Source organism: Amphiura filiformis, chromosome 14 (assembly GCF_039555335.1).
Source record: "Amphiura filiformis chromosome 14, Afil_fr2py, whole genome shotgun sequence".
In the NCBI taxonomy this organism is placed as follows: Eukaryota; Metazoa; Echinodermata; class Ophiuroidea; order Amphilepidida; family Amphiuridae; genus Amphiura; species Amphiura filiformis.
The window spans coordinates 20,650,265-20,664,653 of record NC_092641.1 but is presented as its reverse complement, the minus strand read 5'-3'; the positions used below and the strand labels follow the sequence as shown (position 1 = coordinate 20,664,653).

At 36.3% G+C, this 14,389-nt stretch overlaps 1 pseudogene; it reads left to right on the top strand.

Annotated features, from left to right (window-relative positions):
- The first annotated feature begins 7,039 nt into the window (after positions 1-7,039).
- On the top strand, positions 7,040-14,173 carry LOC140169816 (cytochrome P450 2J4-like; annotated as a pseudogene).
- Positions 14,174-14,389: the final 216 nt, after the last annotated feature.

Genomic DNA, 14,389 nt, shown 5'->3' with positions numbered 1-14,389 from the left:
TAGTCAATGTTACCTTGCATGCATGTGCCATGTGTGTGGCGTGTTTGTTTGTTTGTTCTGCACTGTGTCAGGCCAGGATCACTGACACCCACGGTACTGATACTGTCATACTATCACGGTGATCATATTGTTGAATGTTGTTGACTTTAAAATAATCATGATGCAGTCATGTCTACAGTAGAATTCACCACGACCTTTGAAGGACTTAAACCCCATTAAAAGCTATTAAACCAAGATAACACTCAATGAAAACAGCTCAACTATGTTACATCAGATCTTCTCTGGTTAAATACACACTGCACTTGTGCCTGTTTTACCTGTGCAATGAACAATGAGCTGGTATTATAGTTTCAGTTGGGTGAATGATTATAAAGCGAACGCAAGGTAACAATACTGTCTGGGCTTTTGTTTACGAAATGAGACAATAGTCTGCTTATTGTTAACCAGCGTTCTTGAAAATGAGAAGCATAATGGTTTGCAGACTTAACACGGATTAGAAATAATTTGTTCATATTTTTTGGTGTTATCTGTCGTTTACATATCCTTCCTAAAACACAAAAGTACCAATATTTCCAAACACCTAAATTAGCTAAAAATTTAGGAAATGTTACAAAACTATATTTTCTAGAATTTCAGAGAATACTTTAAATATTGACTGGTTATTTTTTATTTATTGTCGTCATATAGGCAATGGCATAATACTTCTAACATACACTAGGTCACGCGTCAATGGTGAGCGCACTGAGTATTGTGTATAGGAAAACGGGCAGTACCGTAACTACAGTATGTATGGCCTACTACTAATATATAAAGTAAATCCGAACTGGTTTGCTGAAGGTCGAATTCCGCAGGCCACGCCGCGCAAGATGTACAAATCAGCTCCCGGCGATACACTGCAGATCGCAGAATTGTGTGCATGGTTTACCACCACTCTGCCTAGCTATATAGTTGTGTACAATACTGTATGAGTTTCTTGTGAGTGCATGTCCATCTTAATAATAAGTCGGTTCGTACTTTTCATAAATTACTTTTTGAATCATAACTATCGTGACCGAGGATATCTTGCAACTACGTGAAGCTCGTCTGGCAAATTCTTAATGACTAAATTCGCTTCACGTAATGAGTAAGTCGTACTTGATTGGTCAGTTTTACCTCCGAGTAATGAAAAACTCTAACATGATTGGTCAATTTGGCTCCACGGAACAAAAAGTCAGCTACGCGTAGCAGCTCCACGTTGTGGCGGTTGCGGCCTACCATATCAGTATCCCATATGATATTTCTATTGTAAGAAAATTTTATTTGTTGTCACGTAAATCACAGGTTTCGTTTAAATGTACTAACTGGAAATTAAATGTACTAATTAGTGAGGACCGGTATTTTGCTGTGGATATGTTTAACTGCAATTTTGATGTAAAACATTTGAAATCCTGGGTAAAAATTTTGATAATATTCAACTCTTTGAGAAAATTATTTTATAAAGGAATGCTGGTAAAACCAGGTGCAATACAATGTACATTATTGACACACTATCACGCTCTTTATCTTCGTCAATAATAGAATAATCGATTTCAATCGAATTGAATGCATGAGTTTGTAGTTGACTACTGAGCGACCTAAGCGATCGATTGCTAGCCAATCAGATAGAACTCCTTTTCTTGCGTTCAGTGAAATACCACTCGCCTGTCGCTCACTACCACTCGCCCGTCGCTCACCAACGGAGTATCAAATTTATATTTATCGTATAGGACGTCGACGGTGTGCTCCGTGCAGTGGAAAACCTTAATTCTTTCATCAAAAAGAAATGAAAATGACCAAAAAAACCGGATCCACCTGTACGCCTATAAAATGGGCACAGAAATTTGTCTCAAATATGAATGAATTTTAAGAAACATACGGGATATGATGAACCAATGACCTGACGCCATGATAGCAGGCTCTATTAGTTGTTTTATATACAATGCATATACCGTGTTGTCATAATACCAATATCATGATGCAGTCATGTCTACAGTAGAATTCATCTCGACCTTTGCAGGACTTAACCCCATTAAAAGCTATTAAACCAAGATAACACTCATTGAAACAGCTCAACTGATTAAATCGGATCTTCTCTGGTTGTGCACAAGTGACTGTTTTCATGTGCGATATCGCAATAAAGCTGGTATTCATAGCTTCAGTTGGGTAACCGATTACAAAGGAAACGAAAGGAAACAATGTTATGTGTGGCTTTGTTCACGAAATCAGACAATGTCGTGCTTTTTGTAAACCAGCATTCTTGAAAATGAGCAACATAATGATTTTTGACTTAACACGGTTTAGAAATAATTTCTTCATATTTTTGGTGTTATCTGTCGTTTACATGTCCTTCCTAAAACACAAAAGTACGACCCTCTCCAAACACCTAAATTAGCTAAAAATTTAGGACATGTTACAAAACTTTATTTTCTAGAACCTATTTAGAATAATTTAAATGTAGCTTTTACCTGTTTTTTTGTGGCATCCTTCAGAAGTGAGCGGTCCGATACCAATATTTTCGGTCAAATCTCCATTCAAATAACACGGGAGTTGGCTAGCTATGCCTTGCCCTCACTCATATTTTACAAAAGTACGACCATTTCTGAACATCTAACCTAGCTGTAATTTTAGGTCATGTTACTAGAGAAATATATTTGCTAGAAGTTTTGGAGAATAAATAAAATATTGGCTGGTTATTTTTCACACAGTGATGTTAAGGGGTACTACACCCATTGATTTTTTTTGCATTTTTTGCATTTTGTGAAGAAATTACAAAAAAACTGGACAAAGTGGTATGCAAAATGAAGGGCAAATCTTCTCGTTTTATTGGTGGCATCGGTATCAACGTAGCTTACATGCTTTAAAAGTAGAAGCCAAAAGGTGGTACATCACTGATGTTTTAAATTCACTTCATTTTGGAAAGCTTAATATCAACGGATTTCGTTAAAATTTTGGATATGTGTTGCTAACACGTTAGGGAAATAAAGTTGATATGTAAAATGGGAATAAGTGGTTCCTGATTTCTTTTATGACTTCATGAACTTGGTGCTCCACAACTATCAAAAAGGAACTGGTTAAAATGCTTCTATTTTCAATGTTGAGCTATATTTTGTATTTTTAACTTGCGACATTATTTCACTGAAACTTAATTAAGCCATAGGTAACAGGTTACCACAACCATACTACAGCAATGTTGAAAAAATTGTATTTCTTGTCACCTATACCACCATATTGGGTAGTTTTCCGTAAGCTTAGCTTTTGTGATTTTGGTAACTATTTTATATTTATTTGTGAAATCCATCTCAACTAGGCATTCTAAATTGTACTCACCATTTACATCCCAAGGTATATTAGTATATCCACCTTGCACTTCTCGATATATATCCAGTTAAAGACAGAATATCAAAATTATTCCTCATTATGATACATTTTGTATCACAGACTCTCACATGTGTATTCAAAATTGATGCTTAAATTTGACCTGAACCAATTGACCTATAACCTGACATACGGTGACCTAATAGCCTTTTCTTCTCCTAACAACACATCAATAACAACATCAATATCAAATTGACTAATGACTATGCATCTATTGTGTAAGTGTTTATTTAATTTATTCAGTGTTATATATTTTGCAAGCACCACTAGATTTTCTATAGAGAGTATAACAAAGGATTTAATGTATTCTATTCATGTACCCTACTTGAACATGTTGAAAAGAATAAATTATGGTTTGTTATGAAACACGCATCTGAGTTACCAGGATACGGTAAACAAAAAATATATAGGGCTAAAATGACTTACTATACAATGGTTTAAAACACCTTTTTATTTATTTTTAATTTTTTTTTATTTCACATGATCCGTGCATATATCGCCTCGCTATAAATGAAAAAATATTTTTTTAGACCAATCAAACCAATATATGGGTGTAGTACGCCCTTAACTAGGCAAGTGTCCATTCTCCCAACATACATCATTTGTAGGGGTCACGCGTCAATGGTGAGAGCACTGTGTATTGTGTATAGGAAAACGGACAGTAACTGCAGTATGTTTGGCATAATATATAACGACTAATATTTAGTATTGTAAATATGCAGTTCATATGCACAAACGAACACTGATCTTTATGATATTCAGGTTGTTGTACATCTCATATAACATGTCATATAGGAGGTCATATGTGTTGACCTTCTCCTATTGTATTTGTTCATCTGTGTATGGAGAGGATTAGCGCCATTAAACGCCATTAAAACTCCATCAGTATTAGGGCGTAGTTCAGTGAACTCACCAGATTGCTATTCCAAGTACTTTGATAAATACAGATAATATGTATTGATGGGTCGAGGCGATTGCATTGAAAACCTAATACATTATTCATAACAGTTACGTAATCAATCGATAGTGCGGACACTTTTCATTTGCAAACCACCAAAATTCGTGACCTTTTAGCGTTGGAAAAGAAACCACGTGAATAGAGTGCCCTCTCAAGAATATCAACTCTCTGGTATTACTAATTTCGTCAACCATTGTCAACATAACACATATACATATGCCGTGACACATATTGCATTTTGTGGTCCCCCATAACTAAATCGACGAGTCTAAGAAAGTAATAATAATCCTTTCGTCAATATCGATAACATTTGACATGCCCTTCACTATCTATTAAGTTGCGCATAAACCATGCAGTACTACTAGTAGGGATGCCCACTCTCAATACAGTTTCCACTAGAACGATTTTTCATTTACTGTGTGCGTGCACTCACACACGTATTGTCTATGGAGAAACTGATCGATACAAGAAATCCCAGGCATGTTAAATGGCGTACATACTTGTTTTGATCCAAATGTAGGCCTATATCAGGGTGTTTCAAGAAATTCCTGATTCCACCAGAAAACATTCACCAAACTTTTTCTTGTTTGGTCAGTAAATAGAGAGGACCTTCCTGCATGAAGAGATCAACTTTTTTAATGAAAAATTTAATGAGATGAGAACTACAACAGGTTGAAGTGACACCATTCCGTGCATCAGGTGTTCAAACGCAATTATCTCCAAATTTGGAGTGAATCAGACAAGCAAACTTACATACTCATAAAATTTAACTATTTATGAAGACAAAATGTGTAGGATGTTAAGAAATTTAAGAATGTTTAAGCCTACCGCGGCCCATCTCAAATCATGCACTTCCCCGTGCACTTCTTACTACCATGTCCATTTCATAGGGAGTATAAAAACCGGGGACCATCATGGCTTCCATGCACACAGTGTATTGCTCAATGTAGTAAAGATAAACTTTGAGTTGGAGCAAATTTCTCAAAATTGGCAGTGATTAATGTTACCAAACTTATGCCATGATGAAATATAATAATTTTTGAAGATAAAATGTGCTGACCGTAATGACTACCGCCATTCATTTGAAATAATGCACTTATTGTTCATCTCAGTCCTCTATGGAGATATTTTCCATGGCGGCCATCTATGATCATGCTTGCGGTTTCACCAAACAAACCATGGGTTTTGAGGTCTTATATTTTTTGTTGCATGTCAACAAAATCGATTAAATTTTCAGGATGATCTTATTTTCATGTTGTTATAAGCAAATATAATGTTCCAGATAACGCTAGTTAATAAATACATTAAGAAAAAGTACCTTAAAATTGCACTTTCTGTTAGTAATCCTTTTTGGACTTTAACTTTTTTAAATGTTCTAGCAGCCCTATATAAAACCGTAACACTCAAAAGGCCATATCTCTGGAATGAAACGTCCGATTAAGATTATTTAAACGCCAAAATGTTTCTTTCATCAATTCCCAGCCAATAAGTTAGGTCTGAATCAATTTAAAAGTACTTCAATTTTTAGTGGACATGCCTACTACTAGCAGAGGGGTGACACTTCTCCTGAAGCATGGCAGAATGACCCCTCTATTGTGTTTGTTCATTTGTGTATGGCGAGCCATTATACTAGAAATACCTTTTAAAAGCATTAAATTAGTATCACCCTGGCGGCCCCGTGCACTGGAAAACCAGAATCTGTTATTTAAAAAGAAACGAAAATACAAAAAAAAACAGATCCGCCTGTGTACATATAAATGGGTAGCAAAATTGGTCTCGAATATTAATGAATTAAAAGAAACATACGGGATATAATGAACCATTGACCTGACGCCATGATGGCAGAATTTATTAGTCGTTTTATTCCATGTTTTTTATAGTAGGCTATGTGAAAATCCCACTCCTTGTTTAAATTATAGTGACTTATTTGTTGCATGTTCAATGTGCAGTCCATATGCACAAATGAATACTTATCTTTTCGATATTGGGCTTTTTGTACAACTCATATAACATGTCATTAAAGCAGGTCATATGTGCTGACCTTCTTCTATTGTATTTGTTCATCTGTGTATGGAGAGAAGAACGCCATTGAAACTCCATCGGTATTAGGGCGTAGTTCATTGCACTCACCGGATTGTTATTCCAAGTACTTTGATAATACAGATAATATGTACTAATGGGTCGAGGCGATTGTATTATGTGCTGACCTTCTTCTATTGTATTTGTTCATCTGTGTATGGAGAGAAGACGCCATTGAAACTCCATCGGTATTAGGGCGTAGTTCATTGAACTCACCGGATTGTTATTCCAAATACTTTGATAATACAGATAATACGTACTAATGGGTCGAGGCGATTGCATTGAAAAACTAATAAATTATTCATAACAATTACGTAACAATCGATAGTGCGGACACTTTTCATTTGCAAACCACCAAAATTCGTGATCTTTTAGCGTTGGAAAAGAAACCACGTGAATAGAGTGCCCTCTCAAGAATAACTACTCTCTGCTACTAGTAAGAAGCAAAACGTATTGTCATTTCTTGTGTTCGCTTTCAGTAAATTCCAGTTACACTGAATGAATTGCCGTGTCTTTTTTTGAAATCGATGCAAGCACAGCTCTCATTGCAGTGCTAGTGTTTCTTGTGATATTTTACTTCTTAAGAAAACCTATCAACGTCCCACCAGGACCACGGGGCTTACCAATTTTAGGTTGCCTACCAAACCTAGCCTACTATGTGTATCGTACGGGCCGTAAGGAGCCATTTCGATTATTTGACTACATCGCAAAGGACTATGGCAATGTATTTAGTATGCATGTGGCTACAAAACTGATCGTGGTGGTTAACGACTACGAATCTGTAAGAGAAGCGTTTCGTAACCCTCATCTTAACGACAGACCAAAGGTACATAATTATGATACCAGAATCTGAAGCAGGTAAATTTAAAATACCCTTATAGCCTGCCTATCAAATCAAAGTCGATTTTGAGTTTCCCGTCACCCGCCCTCACTTCATTTTCTGACCCTCACTTGAATTCATTATTGTGATTTTCCAAACAATACCGATAAAAACTGGTTATATTTGCAAAAAAATGATGAATATGCATTTATTTTTTGTGGAAAAATCAAAACATACATTTTGCTGTCAACCTTGCAGACTCTTTTTCAAAAGTATATTATATACTTTTGAATCTCATTTGGGCTAAACTTCCATCTTCAAGTGAGTGCGCGGTAAAAAACAACACATTTTACATGCGTGTTGGTCATATAATGAAAGACAGAAAAATAATGAATAATGAATAATGAAAAAGTTACCTCACTTGTTTTCAGAAATTATGTGACGGGAAACTCAAAATTGACTGTTAGTGGCCTATAAGGGACCGGTCACAAACACTTGTAAGGGAGGCCTAATGCAAAAGGGGGGTCCTGAAAAATGTTGACCCTCCTAAGCTACTGTCTGTTCAATTAGCTTAGATTCTTGTATTTTTAAGATATTTGAAAAAATAAAACATTGTAGCAAAGTCATCAAAGAAAAGTGTTAGCACAGCCTTAGACCCAACGTGATTTATACTTTTCAAATTCTAAAGTTCAATTTGAAACCCCATTTCTTTTCAATTTTGGTCTTTTCCCGCGATATTTTTATATAAAAAGCCGTAGAACATCGGGTACCGTAAACTTTTTTGAATCAATCCATTTAGTGCAATGGGGACGAAAGTCATAATAATTAGATGCGCTGAGATAGTATTTATTCGACCATCCGCATCAGGAAGTATTGTCCAGCTAAATAGCTATATTTGTCAGTAGGCCTAATTTGTGTTGAAACCCCACTGTTGAAACATTACGTTATTATAAAAATGTGAAGATGAACTAAGGGTTTCCGGAATAGGCCCAGCTTATATAAATACATTCCTTACTGTTTATTTATTTATTTATTTATTTATTTATTTATTTATTTATTTATTTATTTATTTATTTATTTATTTATTTATTTATTTATTTATTTATTTATTTATTTATTTATTTATTGTGTGAATGGGTCTGTGAAGGTGTAGGCCTAGGCCTATATAAAACTACAATTTATTTTTTTTATTTCGTTTTGTTTGTTGAATACAAACTATGTGAAGGACATTTGGAAACAAAAGAACTGTTGCACAAGAAAATATTATTTAAAAAAATGAGGTTACAGAAAACAATTCTTGTAAAGTCACTGTATATGAAAATGTCAAGCGAATGCTGATAGTCTTGGAAAGGAATGATGGTATTAAACATGTTAAACAAAACTCAATATACATTGTAAACCAGTTGAAATAAGAACGAATTCCATAATTTTAATGTCATTATTTAGGAAAAAAATAATGCTCAGCATAATGTTATGCATAAAACGTAATCGCGCATATAATTTCGTGCAACAAAACCGGTGAACCATTGTCACCTATAGATCCTACCCAATAACCGGAACGGTATTACAATTGAAATGACAGGACAGATTGGTAGACAGATTGTTTTGCTAAATTGGATAGGGTCTATGCCCTAAGTTGAGAGTGGACCGTCCCACTCGATTTGTGAAAAGGTCGCGAACCCTTTTGGTGGACCCAAGTAACTGCCTAAAATGAGGCAAAATTGAAAAGAAATGGGGTTTTAAATTGAACTTTGGAATTTGAAAAGTTAAAATCACATTGGGTCTAAGGCTGTGCTAACACTTTTCTTTGATGACTTTGACCAAAATTCTTTATTTTCTCAAATATCTTAAAAATACGAGAATCTAAGCTAATTGAACAGACAGTAGTAGTGCTCGCAGCAGAATACGGGAAGTTGTAAACAAGTTTCGTTCATTTTATAATAAGGGAGTTTTTATGACGGTAACTTTGTTTTTGCTTTAAAAAATAATTTACAGTTATTAAAATAATAACAAGCAGGTCCAATATTTTTATCGTAGTGGATACTCAAAATATTGGACCTGCCTGTCGTCTATCACACGGTAGAGGATAGTAAAAACAAAAATTCCTATCGTTTATTCTCTAATTATGTTGTTGTTGTTTTAGTTTTGATTTGTTGGCCAAGAAGATTATTAATTTTAAAGTAGGTGTAAATCAAAATGTTGATTCAAAATACCTCCACGTCTTAATATGGATCTTGTACGTCATCATCAGAGGATGTTTTACACACTTCCCATCATTCACTGTAAACGTATTATCGCCAGAGTTTCAACTGCCACTTTACTTTTCAATTCCCATTGAATTCTGTGCAAACGATGTTATTTTACAATTGTGTGCGTGTCATTATTACTTGGTCGATTTCAGAACAAAAGTAATGTGTGTATAAATGGTAATTCACACCCTCTGTAGATAACATAAAATTTGAAATCGACCAGCATATTCATAGTGTTTTTATTGTTTACAAAACTGTCCAAATTACAATTTAACCATGTACCTCTATGCAGTAGCAAAGCAGTGGTATCATGTGTCCTCACACTGCTATGTTAGGTGTATCATATGGTTAACCCAGTGGGGGTGTTGGGTAGTACTTAAATCATCCTCTGGGCATCATCAAGGTCACCATGTTCATGCATGCAAGCTCTCTTGCTTTTATCACAAAGTGTACACCGGTTCCCAATTTGTGAGCTTAGCAGCTATACTATATTCTAAACTCCTTAACAAAAGTTTGGAAATTTTTTTCAAACATCTATAATTATCTCAGATTATTTGTGACATGGTCATATTCTATTCAATTCTATTCTATTTTATTCTATTCTATTATATACAAGCATTTATAAGCGCTCTACAAAGAACACAGCGCTTTACAATGAGAAACATATAAATACTACAGGAAAAATACAAATCAAAGCACAAAATGAAAACGTGAGCAACAAAAACTCAACATGGGAATAAAAATATTTTCAATATACGCTTGAAGCAAGACACAGACTCCGCTTCACGGATCTCCATAGGCTCGTTATTCCAAATGCGAGGTTAGGATGACTGTCAGCTAGTTAGGGCTCGCTGACAGTCATCCTGGATCTTTTGATCAAAATCAAGGTATAGCTGTATGTCGTCAGCATACACATGAAACATAATACCATGATCACGAATGATATCCCCAACAGGGGTAGTATACAAAGTAAAACCCAATGGCCCAATAATAGAACCCTGAGGAAGAGAATATTGCAACATGTGATCTATGGAAACTTCATTTTTGATGGTAACCTTTGTGGTACGATCACATAAGTAAGATGCAAACCAACGATTTACAGTACCCTCTATGCCAAACCTACATTTGAGTCTTTGTAACAAAATGTGGTGATCCACCGTGTCGAATGCTGCCGACATGTCAAGTAACACCATGAAGATAGCCTTACCATTGTCCAGAGACTGCAGAATATCATTCTTCACCTTAAGAAGTGCAGTCTCTGTACTATGGTGTCTTCTCACGAAGTTGGTTGGTCTCAACATGGTCGGTTACCTGACATGTCGCAGCTTTTTCGACGATTTTGGAAAGGAATGTTATATTCGCCACAGGACGATAACTTTTCAACGAGTTTTGATCTAGGGTAGGCTTCTTGATATCCTGTTGCATATCAATAGACGTCTAATTTATTCCCATTTACAATGACACCACATTTGAAACAATCACCTTTTTACGGCTGAGTCTTTCGAATGTAATGGGGTCTCAAACAGAATGTGCCAAATTGACTATTATTCGGTGCAGCAATCTGCAATCCCATATCTTCGCAATCTGGGACTAATGAAATCCCCACGATGACAACCCCCCCCCCCCCCCAGCCAGGGTAATCAACGACTAGCTACAAAATAAGGGAGTAGAGAGAATGGAATGGCCTGCGTCAGTCCAGACTTCAACCTGATTGAACACTTGTGGGACCAGCTTTGTCGTGCTGTGCGTGCCAGAGTAGCCAATACAACCACATTGAATGATCTGCGACGAAATCTGGTTGAAGAATGGAATGCCATCCCATAGCAACGTGTGACCAGACTGGTGAGCAGTATGAGGAGGAGATGCCAGACGGTTGTGGCTGACTAGTGTCGATTGAGCACAGGATAATAGTCAATTTGACACCTTCTGTTTGATACCCCACTACATGCACAAGACCATGAAGACGTGTACTCAGTCGTGAAAATGTGATAGTGTCAAATATGGGGTCATTGTAAAGGGTAATAAATGAGCTGTCCATTGATATGCAACAAGATATGAACATTCACAAAATAATCTCAGATATAGATGCTTGAAAGAACTTTCCAAACTTTTTTTTTAGTTCATTTGTTTGTATTTTGTGTGTATTTGTTGCAAATCCAGGTGTTTTACTCGCTTGTGGGCACTCATGGAATCGTCAACGTCGCTTCACACTCAGCACTTTCTGTGATTTTGGCATCGGCAAATCCAGATTCCAAGACCAAATCTCAACTGAAACTGAACATGTCATCAAAGAATTCACCAAATATCAATCGAATCCTGTAAATCCGCATCGAATTCTAAACATAGCTATAGCAAACGTAATTTGTTCAGTTGTATTTGGGCAAAGATTTGAGTATTGTGACGAACGGTTTCAAAAGCTTTTACGCAACCTTGATGCGTGTCTTGAGGCATCTGCTTCCGGTGGTTTATTGCATTTTGTACCAATCGTCGCACACCTTTTTCCTGCCTTCAAGAGGACCACTATACAAACCACGGAACGTTTGGTTCATTTTGTTAACGAAAGCGTGAATGAACACAGGAAAAATTTTGACTCTGAGAATTTTAAAGATTACATAGACGTATTTCTGAATGAAATCAATGTCAATAATGCCAATGAGAATGAAAGCGATACCATTTCTTTGTCAGAAGAAAACTTAATTCATTCTGTGGTGCAATTATTCGTCGCTGGCTCCGAAACTACTGTCACCACACTCCGTTGGTGTTTCCTGTACATGATTGCATACCCAGACATCCAGAGTCGTGTACAAGATGAAATTGACTCAGTCGTTGGTAGGAATTCTCTGCCAAGAGTGAGCGACAAACTGCCCTTTACAGAAGCTACCATCATGGAAGTCCAACCCGGGAGTCCAACGCATCGCCAGTATCGTGCCTCTTGGGGTACTTCATACTGCAGCGGCGGATACGACTCTACATGGTTATTTTATTCCAAAAGGAACAATAATTATGCCCAATATTTGGGCTATTCATCATAATCAGGATACATGGGAAGAACCAGAAAAGTTCAAACCTGAGCGATTTCTGGATAGTAACGGAGATTTGTGTCATAAGACCGAATATGTACCGTTTAGTACAGGTAAGTTCTAATATGTTGTATAACATTAATATGTTTATAACATTAATTGAATAAGGTGTGTCTTGAATGTGAGGTGTGTGGGTGTGCGGGGTTGGTGTTGTGGGTGGGGGTGGCGGGGTGTCTGTGTGTATGTGTTCAAATTTACTTTTAAATTTGAATATAATTATATACATTGTACAATGTATACACATGGTGGGTGAGCTGTTATTAACCAAGTGATTAGTTTCGTTTTGCAATTACATTTAACTGACTTATATCGGTTGTTCATATTTTGAAACAGGTAGACGCGCTTGTCTGGGAGAAAACCTGGCCAAGATGGAGTTATTTGTGTTCTTCACGCATCTCTTACATCAGTTCTCCTTCAAGAAGCCAGAGGATACCCCTCCGATTACATTTGAGAGTACTATAGCCGCAACCAACGCACCTCTTCCTTTTAAACTAACCGTAACAAAGCGTTGAAAAGCAATGTGATCAGTCTGTTGATAAATCGGAATTTTTGTAACATGTATGTAACAATCATTAACCCTAAGCGTTCCAAACATAAAAAAACATCAATTCCAAAACCATATACAGCCTGTCTCAAAAAAGGTTGTGCAAGTGAAAAGCGCCCTCTTTGGCAATTAGAAAATACCGTTGTGACATGATGCTTACATCAACGTCAAGGGCGAAGTCTTAGCTCTCAAATACCGTTTGTTCTGTTCAATTTGCTTGTTTTAATCTGGAGATCTGCTTACGACGAAATAGTACATGGTGTTACGTAGAATTATCATAAGTCAGTGCAAAATTTGCTACATTAGTGGAACCAAGATTTTTTGCACCCTTATACCCTAGGTAACAAGACCTGAGTTGGTTCCATTTTTTAAATGTGTCTTCGGCCTTTTTAAAGCCATATTTGTCCCAAAAGTGCACAAAGTCATATTTTTTACTGATTATTTATACTTTTGATTGTCAAAATCCACTAAGAACATAATTAGGATCATTTTCTAGAATCCAAGATGGCTTCAAAATCCAAAATGGCCGCCAATTTGTCTAAAATGTTCTGCCAGCTATAAGGACATTGATTTCTTTCCTTTTTTGCTGATTATTTTCACTACTAATGTTTCTGAGAATCCACTGAGAACTAAAAACATAATTTGGTCCATTTTCTCCAATCCAAGATGGCCTCTAAATCCAAAATGGCCGCCGTTTATTAAAATATAGTATACCTCTTTAGGTAATTACTATCATTGAGAGTAAAATACACGTATCTCATTTCTGTTAGATATGGATAAGAAAATGATTGTAAACATCTTAAAGTAGTGCAACAACATTGGTAAAGGATAATATAGGTGCATTACAAATGCAAGCGTGTATTAAACATGTTTAACGCCAATTGGAAAAATCACAAAAGAATACTCTGCAATTCAGAATCGTATACTACATTAAATTGACTTGTTCCCAGAAAGTATTCTTTATACGATTGATAGATCTCTCCCGTAGTTGATATCAGAGCCTTCAACCATCACACAGGTATTTCGTTCTTTTCTATACACCTTTTGCAAACTGGCAGGCGTGTGTGGAAATGGTAACTGTAGGCCTATCATGTAAAAGAAATACGTATAATATTCATCAAATTAAGAAGAATATCAAACAAATCATCCTACTCAGCGGCGTAGCTGGGATTTTTTCCAGGAGGGGCAAGACTGTATGGGGCGGGGGCCCAAATCCACCAAATTTCCCACTTGGGGGACAATTTTTGCCAGGCTTATTGATAATAA